The sequence below is a fragment of the Acomys russatus genome, chromosome X (genome assembly GCF_903995435.1).
Source record: "Acomys russatus chromosome X, mAcoRus1.1, whole genome shotgun sequence".
Classification (NCBI taxonomy): domain Eukaryota; kingdom Metazoa; phylum Chordata; class Mammalia; order Rodentia; family Muridae; genus Acomys; species Acomys russatus.
This window is the reverse complement of record NC_067169.1, coordinates 10,625,700-10,632,624: the sequence shown is the minus strand read 5'-3', so window position 1 is coordinate 10,632,624 and position 6,925 is coordinate 10,625,700.

Genomic DNA, 6,925 nt, shown 5'->3' with positions numbered 1-6,925 from the left:
GCACCAGATAGATTTCCAAAGTGGCTGTACTAGTTTGCATTCCCACCAGCAATGAAGGAGTGTTCCCCTTTCTCCACATCTTCGCCAGCATGTGGTGTGTCTCTGTCTCTGCCTCTCTCTGTCTCCCTCTCTCTCTGCATTCACTTTTCTGTCTCCCCTTTCATGGTGCCTTCTCTGGTGCTGTTCTTTTTTTGGGGTTCTTCAAGACAGGGTATCTCTTCGAGGCCGGCCTGGTCTACAAACCAAAAAAAAAGACAGGGTTTTTCTGTGTTAGCTTTGGCTGTCTTGGACTCACTTTGTAGCCCAGGCTGGCCTCAAACTCACAGAGATCATCTTGTCTCTGCCGCCTGAGTGCTAGGATTAGAGGTCTTCACCATTATCACCCGGCTCTGGCCTTGTTCTTTGGGACCAGTGAACCCTCCGAGAGCTGCTCTGAACAAACCTGCATTTAAATACTTCAACGTGTCTTGAACGAGCTCATTTCACCAGTGGAAAGAATGATAACATAGCATCACTTACTACCATCAATTGTATCACATCTTGGAAGCTTGTGCTTCATTTTGTACTGAATTAGTACTTCTTAGCTGTTTTCTTAAAAGTCTAGGTCTATTGTAGCTCTTTTTGTACATTAAGCAGTGAATTCATAAGGAATGGGTTCCAGCAGTTCAGGCTCCTTTTTTTTTTTTTTTTTTTTTTTTTCTCACCAAGTGTGATTCTCTGAGTAGAGCAGGCTGGTGTTTCAGCTGAACGCAGCTATCTTTTTTTTTTTTTTTTTAAGATTTATTTATTTATTTATTTTGTATACCAGAGGGCACCAGATCTCATTATAGATGGTTGTGAGCCACCATGTAGTTGCTGGGAATTGAACTCAGGACCTCTGGAAGAGCAGTCAGTGCCCTTAACCTCTGAGCCATCTCTCCAGCCCCTACGCAGCTATCTTTCTCTTTGGCTTCTTTTTTCTCTGATCATTTTTCATCACCCATTTCATGAAGTTGCTTTGGTTCTTATAGTGCTTAATAGGCGCAGTCCGAACATTAGTTCTCGCAGCAAGAATATTGCCTTTAACTTGTTTGTTTGTAATGACACCTAAAGGGACCCCACCCTGAGTGGCTCCGTGAAATGGGACATCTGCTGAGTGCCCTTTGCCCTAGATTCCTGCTGCCATGCCTTTAGAGTCTCCCTAATTGCAGGAAAGGACAAATGACCTTCATTAGGCAATAGAAAGAGATAGCTCTGCTGCTTCGCCTTGAGTTTAAGTAAACATTTCGATACCACAAAATTATCACTCCGCAGAGCAAGCCCTTTACTCAGGGAGGGGCTGTCACTTCAAATGACTAAATGTTTACTTCAGGAATGATTGAGTCTCTTCTAGCCCAGCAAGATGTCTAAGAGAAAGAAGGCTAAAGGGAAGAAGGTGACCTTTGCCCTGCCCCACCCCGCCGCTGTTGTGAAGAAACAGGAGGCCAAAAAGGTGCTCAATCCTTTGAGAAGAGGCCCAAGAACTTCCGGCATCTGCTAGGATATCCAGCCCAAAAGAGATCTCACTCACTTTGTTAAATAGCCCTGCAACATCAGGCTGCAGCAGCAAAGGGCCATCCTCTGTAAGCGGCTCAAAGTAGTTCTTGCCATTAACCAGTTCACTCAGGCCCTGGTTTTATAATTATAATCAAGACTCCAGACAAGAGCTATGATATTAGATGAGTTTATTAAATGAGCATGGGGTGGGGAGGGGAAGGAAAGGGGTACTCCTGAGAGATAGAGACAGACAGAGACTGAGACAGACAGAGGAAGAGAGAAAAAGGTAAGAGAGGGAGGGCGAGGTAGGTCTGTCCTTTTATATACTGGGCAGGGCTACACCCCAATGCAGGTAGGCAGTGATATCACAGGTAGGCAGATTGAAACAGAATCCTAACACCTGGACCGGCAAACAGCTACCCAGTTGCTTAAGCTTGCCCACAAGTACAGGCCAGAGACAAAGCAGGAAAAGAAGCAAAGGCTACTTTTTAACTGGCCAATGCTAAGAAGAAAGCTGCTGGGAAATGGGGATGTCCCAACTAAAAGACCACCTGTCCTTCAAGCAGGGGTCAATACAGTCACCACCTTGGTGGAGAACAAGAAGGCTCAGCTGGTGGTTATTGGCCATGACATAGACCCCATTGAGCTGGTGGTTTTCCTACCCGCCCTGTGTTGAAAGATGGGGTCCCCTACTGCATCATCAAGGAAAAGGCCAGGCTGGGACAGCTGGTCCACAGGAGGACTTACACCACTGTTGACTTTCCACAGATTAACTCAGAAGACAAGGGTGCTCTGGCTAAGTTGGTGGCAGCTATCAGGACGAGTTGAGATCCGCAGCTCCCGGGGAGGCAAAGTCCTGGGTCCTAAATCTGTGGCATTACCTAGCTGGAAAAGGCAAAGGCTAAAGAACTAAACTGGGTTAAATGTACACTAAGTTTTCTGTACATAAATATAAACACACACACACACACACAAAAAGAACTACTGAATGCTTACCTAATCCTTTTAACCTAACTCCCTCCCTCTAGGGCGGCAGCAGCTCCTGAGCCTGTAGTGGTCCTAGCTTGCTAGAAGTCATTCCCCAGTGCTGAATAAAGTCACTTTTGGTATACTTAGACTTTGGTGCTTCTCTTTTTCACTTGTGCATCCGTCTGAGCCAACAATGTTCACAGCATGCTGACTGACTTTGTAAACTCTTCCAATTTTACGATGGTAGCACCTCAGGGCTATTCCTTTTATAACACTGCCCATTCCCTTCATAACTACAATATCACTCTTTTTTGTGTGTAGATTTACACGAGTGTGGCCAAAGGAACAAGTCTATATTTCGTAAAAGTTCTAGAGAACATATATCAAGTGTTGTTGAATTATGGTATTTGTAGAAGCCTTTTTCTGCTATCTGCTCTAGCTCCCAAACAATTGACATAGAGACCTATTAGATGTATTCAACAAACTTTAAGCTCTGTAACTAGGCAGATATACACTTATTCAAATCCAATTTTGCTAGTCTGGCTACCTCCCAGCCACTTAGCCTTTTACGTGCCATCTCAGTCTTGCCTTGGCCTTCTGCTATAACTCTCTTTCTTAATGGTGAATTCCTCCTGGTTCCTCTAATGGCAATTTTTTTCTTCCTCTATTTGAGACCCCCTAGACTGAGAACAGAAATCCAGCCTCTCTATCCTTTCTGCCCAGCCATTGGCTCTTCAGCTTTTTATTAACCAATCAGAGATAATTGGGGAGTAATTTTTACACACTCTTGAAACAGGGGAGTCTTCATAGAAAGGACAATGCCCATGTCTGGTCTGCAAGCAGATCTTGAGGCACAGAAATCAGCATCTGAATAAAGAATGTACAAGGCCATCTCTCTACTCTTTGTCTTTATCATTTGAGTTACTGGAATATGGCTATTGCGGCTGAAAGTGCTTCTCGGCTTCTCTAAAATTATTTTCACCTATAGCTCTTTTATGTGGATTACTCACAAAGCCTAATTTTTTAGATTCTTCAAACATGGTATTGAGCCGGGCAGTGGTGGCATACACCTTTAATCCCAGCACTTGGGAGGCAGAGGCAGGTGGATCGCTGTGAGTTCAAGGCCAGCCTGGTCTATAAAGCGAGTCCAGGATATTCAAGGCTACACAGAACAACCCTGCCTCAAAAAACAAAAACAAAAACCCAAAAAAAACCAAAAAAACCAAAAACATGGTATTGACTCTTCAACATTTGGGTAGTATTGGTAATATTTATTAATTCCTGAAGTGCCAAAACACTGAAAAGTTAATTTTTTGTCTTTTTTCCACTTTTTTAAAATACTGATTTTATTTCACATGTATAAGATTAGAGAACACATTCTTATAATTAGTTTGTTTTAAAAACATTTTCTTTTTGAAGGTTGAACACAGGCTGGACTTAAACTTACAACCCTTCCTTATCCTCTTCAACATTTTCCTTCCTGCATGTATCATTATGGCCAACTAATTATTGATGAAAGGCTACTAGTCCTAAGTTTCTTTTCTGGACACATTCTTTTGGCTGTTGTAATCAAACACAAATTAACTATATACTTTCTCCTTATTTGGTTAAGAAATGGGCCACTAAGGGACTTACTTTGCTGAGTTAATTTCATGAAGAAATCTGCTGTGATGAAATATTGTATTAAATTTTCTAATTGTTCCCATTGCTGCTTTCCTGTCATTGGTAATGTTGTAATGAATGCTTATAGTATGATAGTGTTGACTTGCTTTATATTCTTTTAGCTTACCCATTGTTCTTTTTTTTAATATATTTTATTAATTTATTCATATTACATCTCAATGGTTATCCCATCTCTTGTATCCTCCCATTCGTCCCTCCCTCCCATTTTCCCATTATTCCCCTCCCCTGTGACTGTGACTGAGGGGGACCTCCTCCCCCTTTATATGCTCATAGGGTATCAAGTCTCTTCTTGGTAGCCTGCTGTCCTTCCTCTGAGTGCCACCAGGTCTCCCTATCCAGGGGACATGGTCAAATAGCTCACCCATTGTTCTTTATCTACTGTCTTTCAAGGCCCATTGGTCAGTCCATCCCAGAGCCAATCTCCTGCCTAACAGTAGGGATTAAACCTAGGACCTTGAGCATGGGTAAGCACTTTGCCACTGAGATACAAACCCAATCCAGAAAATATCCAGTTTAAAATAACAGCACTAACACCACCTGTGGGGAGCTGTCCTTAGTGGCTTTTGGCTTAAAACATTGGGCAATTCCACCTTGTCTGTAGACTCCATTTTCTTTCTTTCTTTTTAAATATTTTTATTTAATTTTAACTTATGTGTGTTGGTGTGAGAGTGTCAGATCTTAGAGTTACAGACAGTTGTGAGCTGCTATGTGGGTGCTGGGAATTGAACCCGGGTCCTTTGGAAGAGCAGGCAGTGCTCTTAACCACTGAGCCATCTCTCCAGCCCCCTAGACTCCATTTTCTATACCTCTGCCTGGCACATAGCAGTCTGGGGTCAGCCCAGGCCACTCCACCTAGACCCTGGGAACTGCTGCCTGACAGGTAGCGGGCTCCTCCTGGTCCTGGGAGGCCTCTTGCTCATCTTGCTTCCATAGTTGTGTTCCCTTAGAGCTCACTCCCTAATCTTGGAGTTCTTCCTACCAAGGACAGATGGCGGGATATCTGCCGTTAGGTTCCCACAGCAACCCTGCCCTTGCCGTAGATATTGCCTATATAAACCTTGTAAGAATTTTCAATAAACAGGGCTTTATCAGAATCCAGACTTGCCCTCATTTCTTCGTGTCTCTTGTCCTTCTTTCACTTTCACACCTCTTCCCAGGTTCCATTTGAAGACCGTGTGGGCCGGTACAACCACTAATATCTCTATGGTTATGGTTATTATTTCAAAGACAGAGTTTCTTTGTGTAGGCTGTCCTGGACTTACTTTGTAGACCAGGCTGGCCTTGAACTCATAGGGATCCTGAGTGCTGGGATTAAAGGTGCGCACCACCATGCCCAGCAATTTAAAAAGTCTTATTGCTAATTCCTTGGCATTTTTCTTTCACTTCCACATTTCTTCCCTTCCATTTTGCCATTGAGCTCATATACTGATTTTTTTTTTTAATCACTACATTAAAAAGACTCCCATTTGATACTATGGGTGGGACTCTGTTATTGCTTGTCTCTTACCTGACCCTGCAGCCACATAATAGTAGGTCTTGGATCTAGGACATTTCCTTTCCAACAGCAAATCTTCTTGGCATGGTTAACACAAGCCTGTAATCCCAGATCTAGGGATGCTCAAGCTGGAGGACATAGGGTTTAAAGCTGGCTTGGTTACATAGTGAGACTCTTGTCTTTAAAAAAAAATCTTTCCTAGCCTGTGGTGGATTGTCAATTTGTGTGGGATTATTTTTCTGTTTCAGATGAAATTATGCTTCTTTATTTTGCATAAGCATGGGAATTATGGATACCTGGCCCATCCCCAATTCAATTCAGTATCTGTTCCCCGTATGCTGATGACAAGATCCTTTACTGCGGCACAAGGAGAATTGGTTGGCAGTTAGAGGGAGCCACTGGCCATATGAGATTAATGTCCACTACTAAAGATGCTCTTGATAGGTCTTTGTGTAATGCATCGCTCCATTTGGTGCTTGATTGTGTAGTGTGTTTTTTAGACACTGATACCATGATATAGTGAGTAAAACTACCTAAACTACTTCTAGTAAAAAGGTGTGTCACTTGCTTGAAAACAACTCTTCGTATCTTTTTTTTGTTTTTTTTTCCTAAGACAGGGTTTCCCTGTGTTAGCCTTGGCTGTCCTGGACTTACTTTGTACACTAGGCTGGCCTTGAACTCACAGTGATCTGCCTGCCTCTGCCTCCCCAGTGCTAGGGTTAAAGATGTGTACCACCATGCCTGGCCCAATTCTTTGTATCTTTACTTTTGTATTTTGTTTTGCTGGAACTCCCTTTCTCTGTTGATATTTCCCAGTTTTTCATTGTTTCAAGTGGGTTTATAATAGCTTACTGAAGCAGTCTATGATGACTACTTCAAAATCTTTGCCAGCTAATTCATATACCCCCACCTGTCTTAATGCTTGCATTTACTGATTCATCTTTTCTCACTTAAGATTATCCTGGTTCTTGGTATGATAAATGAGTTTGAAAAATTGAAACCCAGGGACTGGAGAGATGGCTCAGCAGTTAAGAGCACTGTCTGCTCTTCCAGAGGTCTTGAGTTTGATTCCCAGCAACCACATGGTGACTCGTAACTATCTATAATGAGATCTGGTGCCCTCTTCTGGCCTGCAGGTGTACATGCAGGTATAGCATTCATACAAAAAGAAAAAAAAGTTGGAAAAAAAAGAAAAATAAATATTGATGTCGGGACCTTTTGTGATTCAGGATCTTGTGTAAATCTTTGATTTTAGCAGGGATC